Genomic DNA, 25,381 nt, shown 5'->3' on the forward strand with positions numbered 1-25,381 from the left:
ATTATGTAAACCGCATTGAACCTGCTTTGAGTGGGAAAGTGCGGGGTACAAATGTAATAATAAATAAATAAATATTTGATAAGTATTTTTATCTAATAAAATCTTAAATTTTATTTGAATCTTTATTGTAAACTGCTACGATTCCTATGGGAAATTGCACTATAAGCCGGGAATTGAACATACATAGTAGATGACGGCAGAAAAAGACCTGCACGGTCCATCCAGTCTGCCCAACAAGATAAACTCACAGGTGCCATTTTTAGTGTATACCTTACCTTGATTTGTACCTGATGGAATCAAAGATTTTCTTAACCTGTGTTAGAATCTATACTGAGCTAGGATCTTTCCCTTTACAACTTACCATACAAAATAACAATATATTCAAATTCTGTTAGCACATCAGTAACAGCAACAAAAAAATCTCTCCATTGACACAAAACTTGCAAATGAGCTACTCAGAACCCCTAGACTAAACATAGCATTAACTCTCCTAGTGAACCTCCTAGTGGAGAAGCCGAACAAGTGAAACCCTTAAAGACCCCCACTCAGAAAGTAAATACCAGCAGAATCTCTCACCTCCATCAAACAGGGAACAGAGGTCAACCCTCACCAATCAGAGAATAAAGGACCACAAATTAGAAATGGAAATCCCAAGAAACCACAGTCTCTGTGAGCAGTTTAACAGAGGAGAGATAAAAGTAAAATATCAATTCTTTCTATACCAAGCAAAAGATATAAGAAATGCACATTCCCAAAACTGATATTTTTAATCACTAAAAACTGAAACTTAAATCCTTTTTTTTAACCACTGTTGTGTGGGCAATTAATTTCTCTGATCGGGGTGGTCTCGATCTCTTTCCACTCTCCTTTTGTTGATCATCTCCTAAATCATTTTACAAAGTCTCTTTTTCCTCTGCCTTCTCCTTTCTTTCCCTACATCTTCTCTGATATCAATCTTTCCCTTCCAGCTTTTTTCTCTATTTCTTTCTTCTTTGCCTCTCGATTCCACCTCTCCTTTCACTCTCCCCCTTTTCACTTCTTCCCTATCTACTAACTTTCCACTTCCACTTTCACTCCTCCCCAGTCAATTCAGTCCCTCCTGGGCTCTCATTCCTTCTCCAGCCTTCTGTTCTCTTCTCTGTCTTTCACACAATCCCTGGAACCCTATTTTCAACTCTTCACTCAACCACCACCCCAGCCCTCATGCCAAGTCTCAGAAAATAAATAAATATACCTTTCTCTGCCTCTTGTCTCTTCTCCAGCCCAGCTCCATCTCTGTCACACATCCCTCCTTCCTGGCCTCCATCCACTTAACTTCCCAATATATTCAGCATTTCTGTTTCCTCTTTCTGTCAGCCCTTTCCTCCTACCCCTTCTCCAGTGCTTCCATATCCTTCATAGTTCAGCACTCCCCCTGCTACCTTTCTATGCCTTGTCTCAAATACCTCAGTAGAACTAATACATAGTAACATAGTAACATAGTAGATGACGGCAGAAAAAGACCTGCACGGTCCATCCAGTCTGCCCAACAAGATAAACTCATATGTGCTACTTTTTGTGTATACCTTGATTTGTACCTGTCCTCTTCAGGGTACAGACTGTATAAGTCTGCCCAGCACTATCCCCGCCTCCCAACCACCAGCCCCACCTCCCACCACCGGTTCTGGCACAGACCGTATAAGTCTGCCCAGCACTATACCCGCCTCCCACCACCGGCTCTGGCACAAATACACCCTTACACCTCACCCCACCCTGGTGTCCTGCCCTCACTGCCACACAATCCCTGAATCCCTAATCAATCCCTTAGTCTCCGCTCCCACCATTCTCATTTTCCATTTGGTCACAAAGTCCTCACACTCCCACCCAGTTCTGTGAGTCCCCCCTGAGTCCCTGCTCTCCTTCATCCCCATGTCATATAGAAACATAGTAAGTGACAGCAATTGGAGAGTCATGGGATAGGAGGTAGTGTCCTATTGTGGATTAAAAACTGGTTAAAAGATAGAAAACAGAGAGTAGGGTTAAATGGTCAGTATTTTCAATGGAGAAGGGTAGTTAGTGGGGTTCCCCAGGGGTCTGTGCTGGGACCGCTGCTTTTTAACATATTTATAAATGACCTAGAGATGGGAGTAACTAGTGAGGTAATTAAATTTGCTGATGACACAAAGTTATTCAAAGTCGTTAAATCACAGGAGAATTGTGAAAAATTATAAGAGGACCTTACGAGACTGGAAGACTGGGCATCTAAATGGCAGGTGACGTTTAATGTGAGCAAGTGCAAAGTGATGCATGTGGGAAAGAGGAACCCGAATTATAGCTACATCATGCAAGGTTCCATGTTAGGAGTCACGGACCAAGAAAGGGATCTAGACGTCATCGTTGATGATACGTTGAAACCTTCTGCTCAGTGTGCTGCTGCGGCTAAGAAAGCAAATAGAATGTTAGGTATTATTAGGAAAGGAATGGAAAACAAAAATGAGGATGTTATAATGCCTTTGTATCGCTCCATGGTGCGACCGCACCTTGAATATTGTGTTCAATTCTGGTCGCCTCATCTCAAAAAAGATATAGTGTAATTAGAAAAGGTGCAGAGAAGGGCGACAAAAATGATACAGGGGATGGGACGACTTCCCTATGAGGAAAGGCTAAAGCGGCTAGGGCTCTTCAGCTTGGAGAAAAGGCGGCTGAGGGGAAATATGATAGAGGTCTATAAAATAATGAGTGGAGTTGAACGGGTAGATGTGAAGCGTCTGTTCACGCTTTCCAAAAATACTAGGACTAGAGGGCATGCGATGAAGTTACAATGTAGTAAATTTAAAACAAATCTGAGAAAGTTTTTCTTCACTCAATGTGCAATTAAACTCTGGAATTCGTTGCCAGAGAATGTGGTAAAGGCGGTTAGCTTAGCGGAGTTTTAAAAAGGTTTGGACGGCTTCCTAAAGGAAAAGTCCATAGACCGTTATTAAATGGACTTGGGGAAAATCCACTATTTCTGGGATAAGCAGTATAAAATGTTTTGTACATTTTTGGGATCTTGCCAGGTACTTGTAACCTGGATTGGCCACTGCTGGAAACAGGATGCTGGGCTTGATGGACCTTTGGTCTTTCCCAGTATGGCAATACTTATGTACTTATTATGTACTTATGTAATAACAGATGGAGGATATTGATTTACCTGTGGGGGAGAAGCAGACCTGCAACATTCCCAGCTTGTGCTGGTGGAGGCAGTGATGGCTGGGGGGGTGGGAAAGCAGAATAAGGGAGCAGTTGTAGGGATTTCTGCATTGCTCTCTTCCTAGCCTGCAGGCTCCTGGGATTGCTAGGGAAAGCAAGGGTTTGCTGTTTATATCAAAGTTCTCGTGACATGTCTGCGGTTCTTGGTGTCACACTTGAGAAAGGCTGCTCTAGTCATCCTGAACAGGTAGATCCAGTGCTGGTTTTGTCTGATTGTTTAAATGGAGTTGTAAGTCTGATTTTCTTAAGTAAACAAAACGAAAAATGAGAACCATGATGGATTGGCCCATCCTAACGTGGGGTGAGATGTCTCTCTTACCCCTACCACCTCTCTCACCCCTTCCCGCTCCTCTTTCTGTTTCTTCCCTCTCTCCCTTCACCCTCTCGCTCTTTTCCCTGCTACTGGTTGACAGATGGGCACAAGTGTGTTGCCAGCTGGCACCTCTCATCTGATTTGCTCTAGCGGCGCTGTGACCAGAACCAAACATGGACTCTCAGGCCTGGTACAGTACGAGTGAGCCGCAGGTGTCAAGTCACTGCCACGTAGGATCATAAGGGCTGATAAACCTTATCTGAGGCACATTCTCAAATCTGCTACAACTGCTCTGAGATGAACTGAAGCCCTGTCAGAACCACTGTCAGCTCTAAATAAAGCCTGGTATTTGTACCCCAGAAGATATTATCCAGGGTTCACAGCAGCTAATGCTATATTTGGAAAGGTCCTTGGGTTATCTCACAGTCAGTAGTAAAAACCATCTCTAAAATTCCTGGTCCATAGCAGAGGATGCCTGTAATAGTTCCGGGCTATTCCAAAGTCCGTCGGAGACAGCTGCCACCGCAGAAGTGTGAGTGACCCATTGGATAGAGCAGTCAGGAAAGCTCCCTCTCCACAGCCTCAGGTAGAATGCAAGCTCTCTGGGGAAGGAACTACTACTTGACATTTCTAAAGCGCTACTAGGGTTACGCAGTGCTGTACAATTTAAAATAGAAGGACAGTCCCTGCTCAAAGGAGCTTACAATCTAAAGGACAAATGTACAGTCAGTCAAATAGGGGCAGTCTAGATTTCCTGAAAGGTATAAAGGTTAGGTGCCGAAAGCAACATTGAAGAGGTGGGCTTTGAGCAAGGATTTGAAGATGGGTAGGGAGGGGGCTTGGCGTAAGGGCTCAGGAAGTTGATTCCAAGCATAGGGTGAGGCGAGGCAGAATGAGCGGAGCCTGGAGTTGGCGGTGGTGGAGAAGGGTACTGAGAGGAGGGATTTGTCCTGTGAGCGGAGGTTACGGGCGGGAACGTAAGGGGAAATGAGGGTAGAGAGGTAATGAGGGGCTGCAGACTGAGTGCATTTGTAGGTAAGAAGGAGAAGCTTGAACTGTATGTGGTATCTGATTGGAAGCCAGTGAAGTGACCTGAGAAGAGGGGTGATATGAGTATATCGGTTCAGGCGGAATATAAGACGTGCAGCAGAGTTCTGAACAGATTGAAGGGGGGATAGATGGCTAAGTGGGAGGTCAGTAAGGAGTAGGTTGCAGTAGTCAAGGAGAGAGGTAATGAGAGCGTGGACGAGAGTACGGGTGGTGTGCTCAGAGAGGAAAGGGCGAATTTTGCTGATGTTAAAGAGAAAGAAGCGACAGGTCTTGGCTATCTGTTGGATATGCGCAGAGAAGGAGAGGGAGGAGTCGAAGATGACTCCGAGGTTGCGGGCAGATGAAACGGGGAGGATGAGGGTGCCATCAACTGAGATAGAGAGTGGAGGAAGAGGAGAAGTGGGTTTTGGTGGAAAGACGATGAGCTCGGTCTTGGACATGTTCAGTTTCAGGTGGCGGTTGGACATCCAGGCAGCAATGTCGGATAAGCAGGCCGATACCTTGGCCTGGGTCTCCGCGGTGATGTCTGGTGTGGAGAGATATAGCTGGGTGTCATCAGCATAAAGATGATACTGGAAACCATGAGATGAGATCAGTGAGCCCAGGGAAGAGGTGTAGATTGAAAAAAGAAGGGGTCCAAGGACAGATCCCTGGGGGACTCCAACAGAGAGCGGGATGGGGGTGGAGGAAGATCCATGAGAGTGTACTCTGAAGGAACCTATCGGCCTATCTGAAATATGAGTGCCTTAGCTTGCATTTGGAAAAGTCAGCAGTCCAATGTAGATCTGCAATGTTGCAGGACTGTCCCATCGCACGTGTAAGTATTTATTTATTTATATTTATTATTACATTTGTACCCCGCGCTTTCCCACTCAGAGCAGGTTCAATGCGGCTTATATAGTAACAGGGATTACAGAGTATTGATGAAGAAAAATAAGTTAAGTATATCAGAATAATAAAAGAAATAAGTAGGTAGAGAAGGGCAAGGGTAAAGGGAGTAGGAGAGGTATGAACAAGGGTAGGTAAGCATTGAAGGAGGGGTAGAGGAGGCGGAACGGGGATGGGACATGGGATAAGCATAGAGAAATTTCTATTATATATATTTGTGCAAGCATGCAAATTCGAATTTCTAGTCTGAAAAACAAACATTTTAAACCGAAAAGGAGACATGTATAGCAAACACCGCAAACGTTTACATACTTATCACATCTAAATTGCACAAAATTAGCTATATCTATATATAATCTATAGGATTTTGGAAAGCTGCAGAATCTGAAACGATAGCCTAAAGCTAGATCAAAAGTGGAAGTTGCATTGAGTTAACTTATCTTTGTGAGTTAACACTTTAAACTCGCTGCTTTATTTTCAGTCTTCTCACCCATATCCCAGCTACATTGCGCAAAGGAGGAACCTTCATCCTACGAATGGAAGCGAGATCAGCTTAGAAGTCTGATGTTAGGCTTCTGAGCTTGCATCCCAGCGCGTGAAAACTGATTTGAGAAGCAGAGACGTGAAAGAACCGTGTAACTATTATATGTGGGGAGTATTTTATAAGGCATGTAAGTGAAAAGACCAAATAGGCTCCCAGAACCAGCTCCTATAGCATGCAAACGCCTATGCACAAATGTACTTCCACTCCAGATAAGGTGTAAATGTGAGTATTTGCTGTGTGTGTGTACCTGGCGTTTTATGAAATATTCATGTACATCGCAGTTCTGCCGCAGCTTCACCCAAACTACACCCCAGGGAACACCTACGTGCAAAATAGGCACACTCTTTTTTTTCAGACAGGCAGTCTCTCAATCTTATAAAACCCTTTTTTTGTGTTGGAAACAAGGTTTACACAGAGATAGTACTTTATTAGATTACTAGGGCATGCGTATGCATTTAAAATGATAGAGGAAATGGTGTTTTTTCTGTTTTTACAATATCGTTGCTCTTGCTTAACAATGCATCTTATTACCCAGTAGTGTGTGCTATTGCATAATAGTGCATCTTATTGCTCAGTAGAGTGCACTATTCCTTGATAGTGCATCTTATTACTCCATAGAGTGCACTATTGCTTAACAATGCATCTTATTACCCAGTAGTGTGTGCTATTGCATAATAGTGCATCTTATTGCTCAGTAGAGTGCACTATTCCTTGATAGTGCATCTTATTACTCCATAGAGTGCACTATTGCTTAACAATGCATCTTATTACCCAGTAGTGTGTGCTATTGCATAATAGTGCATCTTATGGCTCAGTAGAGTGCACTATTCCTTGATAGTGCATCTTATTACTCCATAGAGTGCACTATTGCTTAACAATGCATCTTATTACCCAGTAGTGTGTGCTATTGCGTAATAGTGCATCTTATTGCTCAGTAGAGTGCACTATTCCTTGATAGTGCATCTTATTACTCCATAGAGTGCACTATTGCTTAACAATGCATCTTATTACCCAGTAGTGTGTGCTATTGCATAATAGTGCATCTTATTGCTCAGTAGAGTGCACTATTCCTTGATAGTGCATCTTATTACTCCATAGAGTGCACTATTGCTTAACAATGCATCTTATTACCCAGTAGTGTGTGCTATTGCGTAATAGTGCATCTTATTGCTCAGTAGAGTGCTGTATTGCTTAATAGTGCATCCTATCACACAGTAGAGTGCACTATTCCTTGATATTGTATCTTTATTACTCCATAGAGTACTATTGCTTAACACTGCACCTTATTACTCAGTAGAGTGCACTATTGCTTAACAATGCATCTCATTACCCAGTAGTGTATACTATTTCTTAATAGTGCATCTTATTATCCAGTAGTGTGTACTATTGCTTTCCTTGATAATACATCTTATTACTCAGAAGAGTGCACTATTCCTTGATAGTGCATTTTATTACTCAGTGAGTATACTATTCTTTGATAGTGTATCTTATCACTCAATACAGTGTACTATTGCTTAACAATGCATCTTAATACCCAGTAGTGTGTATTATTGCTTAATAGTGCATCTTATTGCTTAGTAGAGTACACTATTCTTTGCTAGTGCATCTTATTTCTCAATAGACTGCACTATTGCTTAACAATGCATCTCATTACCCAGTAGTGTATACTATTTCTTAATAGTGCATCTTATTATCCAGTAGTGTGTACTATTGCTTTCCTTGATAATACATCTTATTACTCAGAAGAGTGCACTATTCCTTGATAGTGCATTTTATTACTCAGTGAGTATACTATTCTTTGATAGTGTATCTTATCACTCAATACAGTGTACTATTGCTTAACAATGCATCTTAATACCCAGTAGTGTGTATTATTGCTTAATAGTGCATCTTATTGCTTAGTAGAGTACACTATTCTTTGCTAGTGCATCTTATTTCTCAATAGACTGCACTATTGCTTAACAATGCATCTTATTACCCAGTGGTGCAGTATTGCTTAATAGGATGGAGGATGAAGGAGACACAGTGAAGAAAAGAACCTTTATTGTAGAAATTTGGATACAACGCTGCCCAACATGGCTGTGTTTCGTCTGACAGGGCTGCTTTAGGGGCAATATATATTAATAAACAAAAACATTAGTTAGTAATGGAGACACACGCATTAATCATAAATCAAAATAAATCATAATACAAAGACTGACTGTTAAAATAACTGGTAAAAACACCATATTCATTAATAAAACATGAACTAGAAATCAACATAAACTCATTTGTATATGTAAAATGATATGCAAATAAATAAACATATATATATAAGTGAATGAATAAATAAATACATACATACAATATAGTACATATAAATACATAAAACGTGGCTTGGAACTAGTCAGATTGTTTTTACATACCCTTTAGTATATATTGGCCCTGAGGAAGCCCTGTCAGGTGACACCCGGATATGTCAGGCAACGCTGTATCTGACTTTCTACAATAAAGGTTCTTTACTTTCTTCACTGTGTCTGCGGGGATGGGACGACTTCCCTATGAAGAAAGACTAAGGAGGTTAGGGCTATTCAGCTTGGAGAAGAGACGGCTGAGGGGAGACATGATAGAGGTATATAAAATAATGAGTGGAGTGGAACAGGTGGATGTGAAGCGTCTGTTCACGCTTTCCAAAAATACTAGGACTAGGGGGCATGCGATGAAACTACAGTGTAGTAAATTTAAAACAAATCGGAGAAAAGTTTTCTTCACCCAACACGTAATTAAACTCTGGAATTCGTTGCTGGAGAACGTAGTGAAGGCGGTTAGTTTGGCAGAGTTTAAAAGGGGGTTAGACGGTTTCCTAAAGGACAAGTCCATAAACCGCTACTAAATGGACTTGGGAAAAATCCACAATTTCGGGAATAACTTCTATATAAAATGTTTGTACGTTTGGGTAGCTTGCCAGGTGCCCTTGACCTGGATTGGCTGCTGTCGGGAACAGGATGCTGGGCTCGATGGACCTTTGGTCTTTTCCCAGTGTGGCATGTTTCTTCATCTTTCATCCTATTGGAACTAGTGGACCGATGACCATCCTATTGCTTAATAGTGCATTGTAAGGGAGGTTATAGAACACTGTCCCTCACCATTAAGAATAGACCCTCAGATAGCCTGAGCCACCTTAAGAATACTAGTCCTGCCCTGGGAGGAAGTGAGCTGGGAAGGGTGGAGTCAAAATCAGGAAGTATAAAGGACAGGAACAGACTGAGGATAAGGAGGCCCAGGGAAGGAAGAATTGAAGCTCCAGTATATGCTACTACAACATACTTAATGATTGTGACCTGGCTGAGGTAAGCCACTTTTGTTTCCAGTTTGAGACTTGTAAACCTTTGCTCTGAGGTCTGGCTGGAGCCAGAACCTAAAAGTCAGAGAAGAACCGAGAAGGACTTACCGGCTGTATTTGGGACGTGGTAGCCCCACCAGCCACAGACTGTGTTCTGGACCTGCCAGCCAGACTGTTCGTCTTGAACTACAGAGGCAGTGTTCCTGGCCCTGTGATGTAACAGGCCTCAGGATTCAATTAAATAAACACTTGTTTTCATTTATATCCTTTTTTCCAGCTGTGTTATTTCAGAGACTCACCCTCAGCCCTAGCTTGGAGTATCCCATGCATTTTATTACTCAGTAGAATGCACTATTCCTTAATAGTGAGTCCTAGTTCTCAGTAGAGTGCAGTATTGTATAACAGTGCATCTTAGTACTCAGTAGAGTACACTATTGTTAACACGGCATCTTACTACTCAATATAATGCACTATTACTTAACAGTGAGTCTTAGTTCTCAGTAGAGTGCAGTATTGTATAACAATGCATTTTATTACTCAGTAGTGTGCACTATTGATTAACAGTGCATCTTAGTACTCAATAGGGTACACTATTGATTAACAGTGCATCTTATTACTCAGTAGAGTACACTATTGTTAACATGGCAACTTATTACTCATTAGGGTGTACTATTGATTAACAGTGCATCTTACTACTCAATAGAATGCACTATTACTTAACAGTGAGTCTTAGTTCTCAGTAGAGTGCAGTATTGTATAACAGTGCATCTTAGTACTCAGTAGAGTACACTATTGATTAACAGTGCATCTTATTACTCAGTAGGGTACACTATTGATTAACAGTGCATCTTATTACTCAGTAGAGTACACTATTGTTAACACGGCAACTTATTACTCATTAGGGTGTACTATTGATTAACAGTGCATCTTACTACTCAATAGAATGCACTATTACTTAACAGTGAGTCTTAGTTCTCAGTAGAGTGCAGTATTGTATAACAATGCATTTTATTACTCAGTAGTGTGCACTATTGATTAAGAGTGCATCTTATTACTCAATAGGGTACACTATTGATTAAAAGCGAATTTTATTACTCAGTAAGGTGCACTATTTATGAATATTGCCTCTGAAAAATGCCCCAAACAAAATGAAAAATCCCATGAATGCATAGGAAACTAGATAAAATGAAAACATTTGGCCTATTCAACCTTAAAAATGATTCCAATAATGTGCAAGTGTGTATCTTTGTGTGGATGTTTCTAAGTATGTCTGTACCTCCCATATCTCTGAATTGCTGCTTAGGAGGTCCTGGGATAGTCCATATTTTCATGGTTATAAATGCTCATTTCACCCCTGGTTATTAGCTCATCTGGAACGGGGGTCCTTTCTTCCTCCACTGTGCTTTTACATAAGGAATACCATGGAGGGGTGAGATCAGTGACCCCTGCAGCCCAGCGTTCTGCCTCCAACAGCAGGCTACTCCACGACTCTTGGAAATACCCGGTAGATCTCGGCAGAAAAGTCTATTCCGTGTTCTTCATTCCCAGAAGTAAGAGGTGGAAATATTCAAGTCTGTCTGGCTAATGTTTGCTAGTGGCCTTGTCCTCCAGAAACTTCTCCAAACCTCCTTTTTTAACTGAGTTGTACTATCAGCCTTGGCCACTAGTTTCACAGTTTAACTGCGCATTGACCTCCGAGATAAGACCGCCCTGCTCTGCTAAATTATACCCCAGGGAAGATCTATGCAACAGAGGTTTTGCAAAAAAAGCATGTACTATTACTGGCATGGGTACGTGTATGTGAACACACATAAGTACCGCCATACTGGGAAAAGACCAAGGGTCCATCAAGCGGCCAATCCAGGCTTCAAGAACCTGGCAACCCCCCCCCCCCCCCCCACACACAAAAAAAATATCCTATATAATAAAACTCACCCTCAACGTTCTGAGGACACTGGCGTCACTGTCAGGTCCTCCGGGCACTTCCTTCCGCTCCGAAGCCTTCGTGGTGGTGAAGCCACCAAAATCACTGTGTTGGGGCCCCGCCTCGCGTCAAACGTTATGACGTTGAGGGCGGAGCAATGGCGTCAGTGGCTTCACAACCAATGAAACAGCAGAATGAAGGTGGCGTGCCGAGGTCCGCAACAATGGCAGTCAGTGCCTTCAGAACACCGAAGCGGTGAGTAGGGAGGGGGGGAGGTTCGGAAGGAAACCATGCTAGCGCCCGTTTCATTTGCGCAAGAAACGGGCATGTTTTACTAGTATATTTAATAATGTTCAATGGACTTTTCCTTCAGGAATCTGTCCAAACCCCACTTAAACTCCGTAAGGCCAGCTGCTGTCACTACATTCTCCAGCAACGAGTTCCAGAGTCCAACTACACGCTGAGTAAAGAAAAACTTTCTCCTATTTGTTTTAAATCTACCATATTCTAGCTTCATCTTGTGTCCCCTGGTTTTGTTGTTGTTTGAAAGTGTAAACAAACGCTTCGCATCCGTCCGCTCTACTCCGCTCATTATCTTGTAGGCTTCTATCATATTACCCCTCAGCCGCCTTTTCTCCAAGCTGAAGAGCCCTAACCTTCTCAGCCTTTCCTCATAGGGAAGTCGTTCCATCCCTTTTATCATTTTCGTCGCCTTTCTCTGCACCTTCTCCAATTCCTTTATATCTTTTTTGAGATGCGGCGACCAGAATTGGACACAACATTCAAGGTGCGGTTGCACCATGGAGCGATACAATGGCATTATAACATCCTCGTGTTTGTTTTCCATCCCTTTCCTAATACTCAACATTCTGTTCGCTTTCTTAGCCTTAGCCTGTAAAAGAGCAATATTGAAATAAAAACGTGCCCACCTCCCTCCAGGTGAATAAAATTAGACACTGATGGATCTTTTAACTTCTGTGCCTTTAGTTTTGCTTTGACTACAGCTGCTGCCAAGGGCAACCTCCCAGTTTGCCTGATGCTGTACTTTGCCTGTCTAGATCCTTTCTGAAGGGGGGAAGGAGTTGCCTATAAATTGAAATATAAAGGAACTGAAGAAGAAAAGTAGCGGAAATGTAAATAGACTTTAGTGCAGAGGGAAAGTTCAACGGAAGACCTTGAAGATGTCAGCTTCCAAAAAGAAGCTATTTACTTATTTCTCAAATTTCTAAACCACCTTTTACCAAAGGCTACAAGGCTGTTTACTATGAATCAATGGTTTCTTTCAGATTAGAAACAGAGTTTATTTAAAATCACAGAAGTAGCAGAAAAAAAGGAACATCAGTTCTTTCACTAAAGGGGTTGCAAAGATAAATCCATACCCCATCGGAATCTAGAGTGAGGATAACTCCTTCCTCTTGAAGGTAGAAGTGGCCCCAGTGCTGGTCTGGAAATAACAACAATTAAAGAGACCAGTAAGTGCTCACCAGCAGTCAGACAGCTCAGATGAGAAGACTGAAACAGTGCCAGGTCAGGGACTGTCCACCAACAGAAAACGAATGAATAATATCAATGTCTCTGGTAACATCAAATATATAACGCTCAAACCAGGACTAAGAGCCACCAAGTATTATACAAAATTGTTGTCACAGGATTCACAAATATAATTTTCAAATATATTTTTTTGAAGTAGAGTACCCTCAGATATTCTTCCACTGTTACTGCAGACAATGAAGCTGCTACATGGTGGTATAGCACTTCTTTCATTGGGTTACTCTACAATTGTAAAGGGAAACTTTAAAAAAAAAATCTTTTCTTTTGCTTCCCAACACCATAGTGCTATAAAACTCACACCAATTAAAAATAATATATATATATGGTGAAAAACTGTGCACTTATCTCACCTCGCCTCACACTACTAAATTCTCATTGTTCCTGATACGCCTTCCTCTGGAACCGCCCGACTCCGCGGGTTTCAGTCGCTTTCCTCAGGGACAAGGGTTAAGGCCAAGGAATCCTCTTTCTCCTTTCACAACCAACATTTGTGAGACTTACTTCCGTAAAATAAAACATGGTGTTGGAAAGCAAAAGAAAAGATTTTTTTTTAAAAAGTTTCCCTTTACAATTGTAGAGTAACCCAATGAAAGAAGTGCTATACCACCATGTAGCAGCTTCATTGACTGCAGTAACAGTGGAAGAATATCTGAGGGTACTCTACTTCAAAAAAATATATTTGAAAATTATATTGGTGAATCCTGTGACAACAATTTTGTATAATACTTGGTGGCTCTTAGTCCTGGTTTGTGTGTTATATAGGTCAGGGACTGTAGCATGGGGCTTGGCACCTCTCAACATTCTGGGAACATTCCCTTGTGGAAAGCCATTTCTTTACGGGTCTGGGGTCAATCTGAGGACTCAGGGACATGATTGTTGGTCTTTCCTTCAACATAATACCGGCACAAAGCTGAAAAAAGGGTGACCAAAGTGATTTCTATGTGTAAAATATTTTTATTTATTGCATTTGTATCCCACATTTTCCCGCCTATTTGCAGGCTCAGTGTGGCTTACATAGTAACCGTGATGGCGATCGCCAGTTCCGGTATAGCAGATACAGAGTGACAATGTAGAAGGTTCGTGTAGGATGAACACATCAGGGAATAAGGAGGAAGGGTTGAGTTGTGATCAATTCGAGTCTTAGTTTCGTTGTGTTGTGGGATCGAGGCATTTAAGTTGGGTCATCAGGGTATGCCTTTTTGAATAAGTAAGTTTTTAGTGATTTCCCAAAGTTTGGTAGGTCGTGCGTTGTTTTCAAGGTGTTTGGTAGTGCGTTCCACAGTTGCGTGCTTATAAAGGAGAAGCTGGATGCGTAGGTTGATTTGTATTTAATTCTTTTGCAGCTTGGGTGGTGTAGGTTTAGGTGTGTGCGTGTTGATCTTGTGGTGTTTCTGGCTGGAAGGTCATTGAGGTCTGTCATGTATCCCGGGGTCTCACCATAGATGATTTTATGCACTAGAGTACAGGTATGCACTAATCATTCTGGAACAACAATACACAACAGAACCTCTAACTGTAGCGTATCTTTTCTTTTAAGAAATGAACTAAGACATATCTTCTCAAGAAATATTTTTACTGCTGTAATTGCCTATTGCTCATGTTTGATCTATTCTTATGATAGAGGTATATAAAATAATGAGTGGAGTGGAACAGGTGGATGTGAAGCGTCTGTTCACGCTTTCCAAAAATACTAGGACTAGGGGGCATGCGATGAAACTACAGTGTAGTAAATTTAAAACAAATCGGAGAAAATTTTTCTTCACCCAACGTGTAATTAAACTCTGGAATTCGTTGCCGGAGAAAGTGGTGAAGGCGGTTAGCTTAGCAGAGTTTAAAAAGGGGTTGGACGGTTTCCTAAAGGACAAGTCCATAAACCGCTACTAAACGGACTTGGAAAACTCCAAAATTCCAGGAATAACATGTATAGAATGTTTGTACGTTTGGGAAGCTTGCCAGGTGCCCTTGGCCTGGATTGGCCGCTGTCGTGGACAGGATGCTGGGCTCGATGGACCTTTGGTCTTTTCCCAGTATGGCATTACTTATGTACTTATGTACTTACTGTACACCGCCTTGAGTGAATTCCTTCAAAACGGCGGTAAATAAATCCTAATCAATAAAACGAAAACAAATGACTATTCCACATGCACTAATGGTTATCTTGCCAACCACTGTAAAACATATGAATCAATGTAATCTCTAACAACTGTTAAATGTAAGCCACATTGAACTGAAACTTGTTTTTGGATAATTGTGGGATAAAAGTATGAATGAATGAATGAATAAATAAATTACGGAGATGGAAAGACTCTTATGAGGAAAGGCTAAAGAGTTTAGGATTCTTCAGCTTGGAGAGGAGACGGAGAAGGGAGGATATGATTGAGGTATTTAAAATCCTGAGTGGAGTGGAACAGGTAAATATGAATCAATTGTTTACACTATTGAAAAGTAGAAAGACTAGGGGACATGCCATGACATTGCATAGTGCTATATTTAAAACAAATATTTATTTATTTATAGTACATTTATACCCCACATTTTCCCACAAAAGCGGGCACAATGCGGCTTACAAAATGTACATAAAGTTACATATCAAAGAGGGTAGTGACTGAATAACTGTTTGAAACAGGTTCAGTCAAGAGGAAGAAGGTGTGGACTGAGTGATGTAGTTGGGATAAGCCTTCTCAAACAAAAATGTTTTTAAGGATTTCTTGAAAATTTGATGGTCGGCAATCTCTTGGTAGACTGTTCCAAGACTTTGGGCTGACATAGGAGAAGGATGAGGAAAAGAGCAATTTATATCGAACAGGTTTATAGCTTGGGTAGTGTAAGTTGTGAGTCTCTGAAATAACACAGCTGGAAATAGGAGACAATATTTCTTCACTCAGCGTATAGTTGACCTCTGGAACTCGCTGCCGGAGGAAGTGGTACCGGCAGTTAGCATATCTGGGTTTACAAAAGTTTGGCCAAGTTCCTGGAAGAAAAGTCCTCAAAATATTATTATGATAGAATAGGGGAAAGTCACTGCTTATCCTGAGGTCATTAGCACGGAATCTTTTCACTTTTGGGGAGTTTGCCAGGAACCTGCGAACTGAACTGGCCACAGTTGGAAACAGGATACTGGGATAGATGGATCCATGGTCTGACCCAGTATAGCAATTCTTAGGTTCTTGTGTCTATGACTCAAGGGTAGGACTGCCATTCTTCAACAGAGCAGGTCCATGGTTTGAGCTAACTCTTGACCCTGGAGCACTGCAGAAGAGATGAAAGATGCAGGTTTTAGAAGTGTGCTCAGAAGAAAAGAAAGGAAACTGGTGATGTTGCAGAGAAAGAAGTGACACGTTTTAATTGTGTTTTGAATGAATGCAGAGAAGGAGCTATCAAACATGACCTCCAAAGTTTCAGGCTGGGGGAATTGGGATAGTTCTATTTACTGAAGTAGAAAAAAAGGGAACGAGAAAAGGGATTTGGGAGGAAACATGAGATTTTCTGTCTGGTTTGCATTAAGCTCATGATGCCTGTGGAGCTTTCTCCAGGTAGTAACGTTTGATAGGTTGAAATTTGTGGTGTAGAAAGATAGATCTAGGAGTCATCAACATAAAGATGGAACTGGAAGCTATGGGAGCTGAACAGAGCATCAAGGGAATGAGTGTAGACAGGGAAGAGAAATGGGACCCACAAAGGACTCATGATAGAGAGATTACAATGGAAGAGAAAATTCCGGAGCTCTATCACATCACCTATGTGTGACATTTCGTCCTTTAGATTGTAAGCTCCTTGGAGCAGGGACTGTCCTTCTTTGTTAAACTGTACAGCGCTGCGTAATCCTAGTAGCGCTTTATAAATGTTAAGTAGTAGTAGTAGTAGTAAGGTGCCTAATTGTAACCTATTTAATAAAGAAACAGTCATATGGAGGGGCATTTTCAATATGTCATCTAAGTCCAACTTTGGACGTTTTGCAAAAGCGGCTATTTGCTAGATGCTTTTATGCTCTGTGCGTTCATCTTTTTGAACCATTTTTGAAAAAAAAAATGTCCAAGTGAAAATCTCACAAAATCAAGCCATTGGGATGTAGGAAGAGCCAGCATTCTTAGTAGACTGGCCACACAGGGGGCACTGCAGTGGACTTCAAATAAATGCTACCAGGTACACATCTCACCGTTGCTCCCTTATCTTGTCTGCTGAGCCCCCCAAAACCCACTACCCCCAACTGTACACCACTACAATAGCCCTTATGGGTGAAGGGGTACAGTGGGTTTCTGGAGAGCTTTGGAGGGCTCACAGTTTCCACCACAAGAAAAGCAGGTAGGAGTAGGTATAGGCCTGGGTCCACCTGTCTACAGTGCACCTCACCCACCACTAGACTATTCCAGGGACCAGAGTATAACATCTGAGGCTGGCAAGTAATATTTTAAATCACATTTTTGGGGGGGTGGGACGGGATCAGTGACCACTGGGGGAGTAAGGGTAGGTCATCCCTGATTCTCTTCAGTGGCCATCTGGTCATTTAGGGCACCTTTTTTTGCACCTTGTTATAAAAACAGGTCTAGCTAAAGACATCTTAGTTTTAGTCTTGGATGTTTTTGTTCTGTTCCATTATGGCTGAAAAATGTTCAGGTGTTAGGAACGCCCAGAACCCACCCTTAACACACCCCTGACTTGCCCCCTTGTGACTTCTGTCGGACTTCATAGAAAAACATCTAAAAATTGGTTTCAAAAAATAGCAGTTTGGATGTTCTTGTGAGAAAAACCTTATGCCTGGAAGAGACTTCCTGAGCCTGTTCGTCTAGCTCCATCTCTATCTGTTTTCAAATCTATGCGAAAAACCCACCTTTTCACCACTGCTTTTGACTCCTAGCCACTACTCAATTTGCCCTCCCCTTGTTCCTTCTCACCCAGTACTTCCCTTGTTCTTAATTGCTTTGTCTGTCTGTCTTATTTTTAGATTGTAAGCTCTTTTGAGCAGGGACTGTCTCTATGTTGGATGTTCAGTGCTGCGTGCGTCTGGCAGCACTATACAAATGTTAATAATAATAATAAAAACGTGCAAATGCAGATTTAAGCCACTTTTGGGGCATTTTTTCTCTTTTGAAAATGAGCCCCACGGGCTCCTATTGTTACTCTATTTTATACAGACACAGGGGCTCCTATGTGCGTTTAGGGAGTCCTAGGGATAACCATCAGGTATGATGGTCAGATTGCAGCTGTGGATATTTACACCTGCTCAGAGAAGGCAAAATTGTTATCACATAACGTGAGCATATGCGGGCGAGCTTTTTGAAAGTCTGCAGTCAAGCTGTGCCCCAGAACCTGCTGACATATAGGCTACACAAATATTCGTGTCACATAGAATTTTACACCTGTATCTCCTGGCCTTTTTTTATGGACTCCCTTTTATTCACTTAAAAAGCCTTTCCACACAAAACATCCTCCTTAACATTATCTCCTAAAAGAACAACGGGAGAGGGAGGGAAAAAAAATCCCCAAATCTACAGTGAGGTGAGAGTGTTAAGTAGGCGATGGTGATCAACTGATGGTCAAGGAGGGTGAGGATGACTAACAAGAGGTTACTGGAGGCTTTGCAAAGGCTGATTGTGGAAATTAGGAGCGGTGTGGATTAGGAGTGGGCTTGACATGCAGGAAATCCAAAAAGCAGTGATGTAAAGGACTTGCCCGTGTGTTCTGGAGGGAAGAGGGAATCTTGAACCTTCAACCCAAGAGAAAACAAGAAGAAAGGGTTGGCCTGTAGAATAGCACAGAGGAGTATTTTAAAACCACCTGCAAACTTCAGTCAAATGGAAGAGAGAACCAAGCCCTCTTTTCTGCACAATTTTCCAGGGTGTAATGCACTATAAGAGAATGGAGACAGTCTGACTCGAGCATCCCAGAAGTCAGTGGCAATATCCTTCATGCAGCATGACAGGGACACTGCAGGCAGAATATCTCTAGATATTTAGCTCAAATTCTGCAGAAAGAAACCGTGGGACACCTGCAAAGCAGACGGACATCCCAACTTATGCTTCCGGCTTCTCCTACATAAGCGCAAAACTATGGAACAACCTCCCAAAAGCTGTGAAAACAATACACGACCACCTGAACTTCAGGAAATCACTAAAAACCAACCTCTTCAAAACGGCCTACCCAAACGACCCCACGTAAACCTCCCATCCAGCAACACAACATAATCGTACTGCACAACACGCAATCTTCATCCATTCCGACCCTCCAATTGTAACTTATACGATCACTTTACAACCTTGTATCTGTTATCAACCGACTGGGCAAGCGCCTTTGACGGTACTATGTAAGCCACAATGAACCTGCAAATAGGTGGGAAAATGTGGGGTACAAATGCAAGAAATAAATAAATAAATAAAATTTCAAGCTCAGCTGTAGTGAATTGGTCTAGAGCTAACACAACTTGAAAATGCATACAGCTGTGTGAGTGTGATGCTCTCTGAGGCAGTGCCTGCCAGCCCCACTCCTGATCTTCTCTAGGCATTCAGTCAGAAGGCTCAGCTGAAAATTCAACTCCTACCCACAGACAAGAGGCCCCACTATGTCCTGATATATTTGGTCAGTGGCCCAATGGTCTTGAAACACCTTCCCCCTGCTCTTCCTCCTTCTCTTTAGTCCCCAGCTCCCTCGGCTCAGTAGAGTTTCTCAGGGAGGCCCAGCTAAAGATGAAGAAAGAACATAGGTTCTTTCAGGTCCTTCTCAGAGAAATGGAGGCAAAGGAATGAAAGTCCTCACAGGGTCTCCTCAGAGGAATGGAGGTTCTCACACAGCCTCCTCAAAGGAATGGAGGTCCTCACTTGGTGTCCTCCAAGGAATGAAGGTCCTAACACAGCCTCCTGTGAGGAATGGAAGGCCTTACAAAGGAATGGAGATCCTCACACAGCCTCCTCAAAGGAATGGAGGTCCTCACATGGCGTCCTCCAAGGAATGAAGGTCTTAACACAACCTCCTGAGAGGAATGGAAGGCCTTACAAAGGAATGGAGATCCTCACACAACCTCTTCAGAGGAATGGAGGTCTTCACACAGCCTCCTCAAAGGAATGGAGGTCCTCACATGGCGTCCTCCAAGGAATGAAGGTCTTAACACAGCCTCCTGAGAGTAATGGAGGTCCTCGCACTGTCTCTGAGGAAAAGAATTTTTCACACATACTCCTCAAATGAATGGAGGTCCTCACACAGCCTCCTTAGAAGTAGATTACACTGGGTGTGGTCCTGTCACTCTATCGAACAGGAAGATAACTGTGCCTGGGCTGGCCTATCAGTGGAGATGATGGAAGATGGAGGGCAGCACTGAAGAGACCTTTAAATATGTCTGGGATCAATGTAAAGAGCAGAGATAAGTTCGGAAAGTGCGTGGGAAAGAGGGAACAGAAGGTAGATAGAGTAGGTATTAGTTTCAGTAGATGGTCAGACTCTCATCATTTACTATGGGGCCTTTTTACTAAGGCGCATAGGCGCCTGCATGCATCCATCATGCGTCAAATTGGCACTACTGCCTGGCTACCACGTTCCACAGGCAGTAATTTCATTTTTGATGTGCGCCCAAAACATGCCATAGATATTTTGTCTATTTTCTACTGGCCGCTTACCGCATGGTTAGTGCGTGAGACCTTACCTAGTCAATGGGTGGCAGTAAGGTCTCAGCCAGAAAATTCACGCGTGCTGGTTTTAATTTTGCCGCACGTCCATTTTCCGGCACAAAAAAAGCGCCTTTTTTCTAGGCGCGCTCAGCAAATGGATCTGCGCGCATCCAAAACACGTGCCTACACCAGCGCAGGCCACGTTTAGGGATGCCTTAATAAAAGGACCCCTATGTTACTGTGGAATTTCAGTGTAAACATTGCGCTCCAGGTCAATAAGAAACACTCAATCTTGCTCCTAATTACAAACATTCTGGGAGGTTCTAAATGTGTAAAATGTTGAAACTACATTTGAAGATCCAGGACTGACTAAGCTTGTGTTTATGAGCTGAAACTGAGGCTTGTCCAAGCTCAGATTCTGGCATTTTACTTTCCAGTCCCTTGTCTGCAGCTTACAGCAGCCTCTGCAATCTGCAATCAATGAGGGATCTGAGTCCCCAGTGACCTATTACAGCCCCGCATACCCTGGTTTAGGAGGTTCATTACTGTCACAGTATGATGAAAATTGACCCATTTGGAGACATTACCCCCCCCCCCAAAAGAATGTCGGGTAAAGCTGAGAGAAGGAAAAACAGAAATCAGGAAGGAAAAGTGAGGGCAGAAGGAAAAATTTTATTTATTTTATTTTTTTGTACATTTATACCTCACGTTTTCTCCACAGATTTGCAGGCGCAAAGTGGCTTACAATGCACTGATAGGCTATTGCCAAATCAGAGGTGACACAGTTACAATTAAATTACATTAAAATGGCCAAAAAACGAGGTGAGAAGACATTCATAAGGTATGCATAGGAAAGGAGGAAGACACACATAGAATTCAAAAACTGAAAGCCTGATATGTGGAGAATGAAAACAAAAATGCAAAAATTTTAAACAAATACCTCTATTCAATATTCATAGAAGAGAGACCTGGAGAGCAGCCATGGATAACTAGAAAAGGTACCAAAATGAAGTAGATACAGCACCATCCACAGAAGAGGTTGTTTATGAAGACTTACAGGGTTGAGAGTGGATAAAGCCACAGGACAGATGAGTTATATCCCAGGACACTATGAAAGCTCAGAGAAGTTCTGGGGGTCCCCTGAATGGCATGGGTAACAGATCCTTGGAGACAGAGAAGGTTCCACATGATTGGACAGGCAGCTATGGTGTCTCTCCAGAAGAGTTGGGGAAGCCTCACATCAGTGGTGGAAAAGTAACAGAGATTCGGCTGAGGGATAGAATAGTATATTTTTTATAGTCCAGTTGGATGCAAGACCCAAAGCTATATGGTTTTACCCGAGTCAAATCATGCCAAATAAATCTGATTGACTTCTTTGACTGGGTGCCCAGAGAACCGGATGGTATTCATCCTAGAGTACTGATAGAATTGAAAAATGAACTTGCAGACCTAAAACCTTTCTTCCCGAGGGAAATGTTCCGCAGCCCGGTACAATCAATGGTACTAAGTAACCTAGATTACTGCAATGCAATCTATGCCGGATGCAAAGAACAAATCATTAAGAAACTACAAACTGCCAGACTCATATTTGGAAAAACGAGATTTGAAAGTGCCAAACCCCTACGAGAAAAACTGCATTGGCTCCCAATCAAAGAAAGAATTGCGTTCAAAATCTGCACCTTGGTCCATAAAATTATTCAGGGGGGAGGTCCCGGTACATGGCAGACCTCATAGACTTACCAACCAGAAACACAAAAAGGTCAACATGCACATACCTAAATCTCCACTACCCAAGCTGCAAAGGACTAAAATATAAATCAACCTACGCATCCAACTTCTTCTACATAAGCACGCAACTATGGAATGCACTACCAAACGTCATGAAGACAAGGCACGACCTAACAAACTTCCAGAAAACATTAAAGAGCAAATTGTTCAAAAAGGCATATCAAAACGATCCAACCTAAACACCTGAACCCTGCAAGACAACGAAACTTATACCAGAACTGGACAAAACTTGACTCTTCCTCCTTGACTACCTAATTTACTTTGTCACTCTTGAACTCTAACGCAATACAACTCTGTATTTCTCATACTGGAATTGGCGATCGCCATCACGGTATTATGTAGCCACATTGAGCCTGCAAATAGGTGGGAAAATGTGGGATACAATTGCAATGGCCAATGTAATGCCAATTTTTAAAAAAGGTTCCAGAGGTGATCTGGGAAATTATAGACCGATGAGCTTGACGTCAATGCCGGGCAAAATGGTAGAGACTATTATAAAGAACAAAATTTCAGAGAATATACATAAACGTGGATTAATGAGACAAAGCCAACATGGATTTAGTGAAGGGAAATCTTGCCTCACCAATCTACTATATTTCTTTGAAGGGTGTGAACAAACATGTGGATAAAGGGGAGCCGGTTGATATTGTGTATATGGATTTTCAAAAGACATTTGATAAAGTACCTCATGAAGACTCCAGAGGAAATTGGAGAGTCAATGGATAGGAGGTAGTGTTCTATTGTGGATTAAAAACTGGTTAAAGGATAGAAAACAGAGATAGGGTTAAATGGTCAGTATTCTCAATGGAGAGGGGTAGATAGTGGAATTCTTCAGGGGTCTGTGCTGGGACCACTGCTTTTTACATATTTATAATTGACCAAGAGATGGAGTAACTAGTGAGGTAATTAAATTTGCTGATTACACAAAGTTATTCAAAATTGTTAAATTACAAGAGGACCTTATGAAACTGGGAGACTGGGCATCCAAATGGCAGATGACATTTAATGTGAGCAAGTGCAAAGTGATGCATGTGGGAAACAGAAACCTGAACTATAGTTACGAGATGCAAGGTTCCACATTAGGAGTCATCGAACAGGAAAGGGATCTAGGCGTCATCGTTGATGATACGTTGAAACCCTCTGCTCAGTGTGCGGCGGCAGCTAAGAAAGCAGATAGAATGTTAGGTATTATTAGGAAAGGAATGGAAAACAAAAATGAGGATGTTATAATGCCTTTGTATCGCTCCATTGTGCGACCACACCTCAAACATTGTGTGCAATTCTGGTCACCGCATCTCAAAAAATGAAGATGGGCCTTCTATAACGCCATCCTGCTTATAATCGAACGAGAAAAACGCCCAAGTTCCGACCTAAATCGGGAGATGGACGTTTATCTCACAAAAACGAATAAAGCGGTATAATCGAAAGCCGAACTTGGACGTTTTCAACTGCACTCCGTCACGGATGCGGACAAAGTTGACGGGGGCGTGTCGGAGGCGTGGTGAAGGCGGAACTGGGGCGTGGTTATCACCCGAACAGAGATGGGCGCCTTTCGCCGATAATGGAAAAATAAGTATGCGTTTGTAGGTAGAATTTAGGGCAACTTTTCCTGGACCCTGTTTTTTTCACGAATAAGGCCCCAAAAAGTGCCCTAAATGACCAGATTACCACCAGAGGGAGTCGGGGATGACCTCCCCTGACTCCCCCAGTGGTCACTAACCCCCTCCCACCACAAAAATTATGTTTCACAACTTTTTATTTTCACCCTCCAATGTCATACCCTCCTCCAGGCAGCAGTATGCAGGTCCCTGGAGCAGTTGTTAGGGGGTGCAGTGGAACGTCAGGCAGGTGACCCAGGCCCATCCCCCCCTACCTGTTACAATTGTGCTGCTTAATGCTTAGGTCGTCCAACCCCCCCAAACCCACTGTAACCCACATGTAGGTGCCCCCCTTCAACCCCTTGGGCTATAGTAATGGTGTAGACTTGTGGGCAGTGGGGTTTTGAGGGGGATTTGGGGGGCTCAACACACAAGGGAAGGGTACTAGGCACCTGGGAGCTCTTTTACCTTTTTTTTTGTTTTTGTAAAAGTGCCCCCTAGGGTGCCCGGTTGGTGTTCCTGGCATGTGAGGGGGACCAGTGCACTACGAATCCTGGCCCTCCCACGAACAAATGCCTTGGATTTATTCGTTTTTGAGCTGGGCGCTTTCATTTCCATTATCACTGAAAAACAAAAACGCCCAGCTCACAAATTGTTGAATAAAACATGGACGTCTATTTTTTTTCGAAAATACAGTTCGGTCCGCCCCTTCACGGACCCGGTTCTCGGAGATAAACGCCCATGGAGATAGACGTTTTCGTTCAATTATGCCCCTCCCATGTCTCCCAAGGTAGTAGGGACCAGAGGGAGGAGGAGAAATTCTTTCAAAGCTGCAATCAACAAACACGACTCATGTCGAGCCCACTTGCTCTTAAATAAAGCACCCAATGTGAACTTTTTAGTCCGTTGGACGTGTTATTTCTGCGTCATCCTTGGTGTCACCCCTGCTGTGTTTGCCTATTCATTAACTAAAAGCCATTTACACATTTGCTACTCTTAAATATTTTCTAGCAAGGTAGCAGCCATTCTTTTTGTGTGTCCTCTTCGTTTGTCTCCACAAATATGGTAACCTTAGTCAAAAACAACACCAGGAAATGTTTTTTTTTTTTCCACAGAAATGATAGTGGATGCCTGGATTGCTTTCCTGAAAAGGTTGGTGGGAGCAAAAATGGTGCTGGAATTGAGAGAGGAGTGGGCTACACACATTGGGATCCTAAGAGTCAAGATTCAGTAAATCAGGTATCGAGCACTTCAGCTAATTAATGACTTTTGCACTTCTAAGAAGTCATGGGGAAAGTAACCTGCACTGAGGGGCAGGTACAACCCAGTAACCTTCTTGGGCAGACTCAGTGGACCATGTTGGTCTCTCTGTGGCATCATTTACTATTTTATGTGCCCCACCGACAGTAATCTGGGACCCTGGCCAGTAAAGGTCAATGAGCCTCCTGGTCACTGCCCACCGTCCTCCCACCGCCGCTGCCCTCCACTGCTGCTGCCCCTGCACCATTGCGCTGCCTCTGTTGCCCCCAGCACCACCGTCCTCCCACATACTACAGCTTCTCTTACCGCCGCAGCTG

At 42.7% G+C, this 25,381-nt stretch overlaps 1 protein-coding gene across 3 annotated transcripts in view; it reads right to left on the bottom strand.

Annotated features, from left to right (window-relative positions):
- LOC115470953 (protein CBFA2T3-like) overlaps positions 1 to 25,381 on the bottom strand; it is a 168,999-nt gene that overhangs the window by 61,307 nt on the left and 82,311 nt on the right. Inside the window, exons 1-2 of one of the 3 annotated variants that reach the window (XM_030204598.1) lie at positions 9,271 to 9,275; positions 9,142 to 9,146 (exon numbers count right to left, since the gene is read on the bottom strand). The exons of the other annotated variants lie outside the window; for them this stretch is intronic. The gene's annotated coding sequence lies outside the window, so the exon portion shown is untranslated. Of the gene's footprint in view, positions 1 to 9,141; positions 9,147 to 9,270; positions 9,276 to 25,381 lie in introns of those variants that run through there. 3 annotated transcript variants of the gene reach the window in all.

The sequence above is a fragment of the Microcaecilia unicolor genome, chromosome 5 (genome assembly GCF_901765095.1).
Source record: "Microcaecilia unicolor chromosome 5, aMicUni1.1, whole genome shotgun sequence".
Taxonomy (NCBI): Eukaryota; Metazoa; Chordata; class Amphibia; order Gymnophiona; family Siphonopidae; genus Microcaecilia; species Microcaecilia unicolor.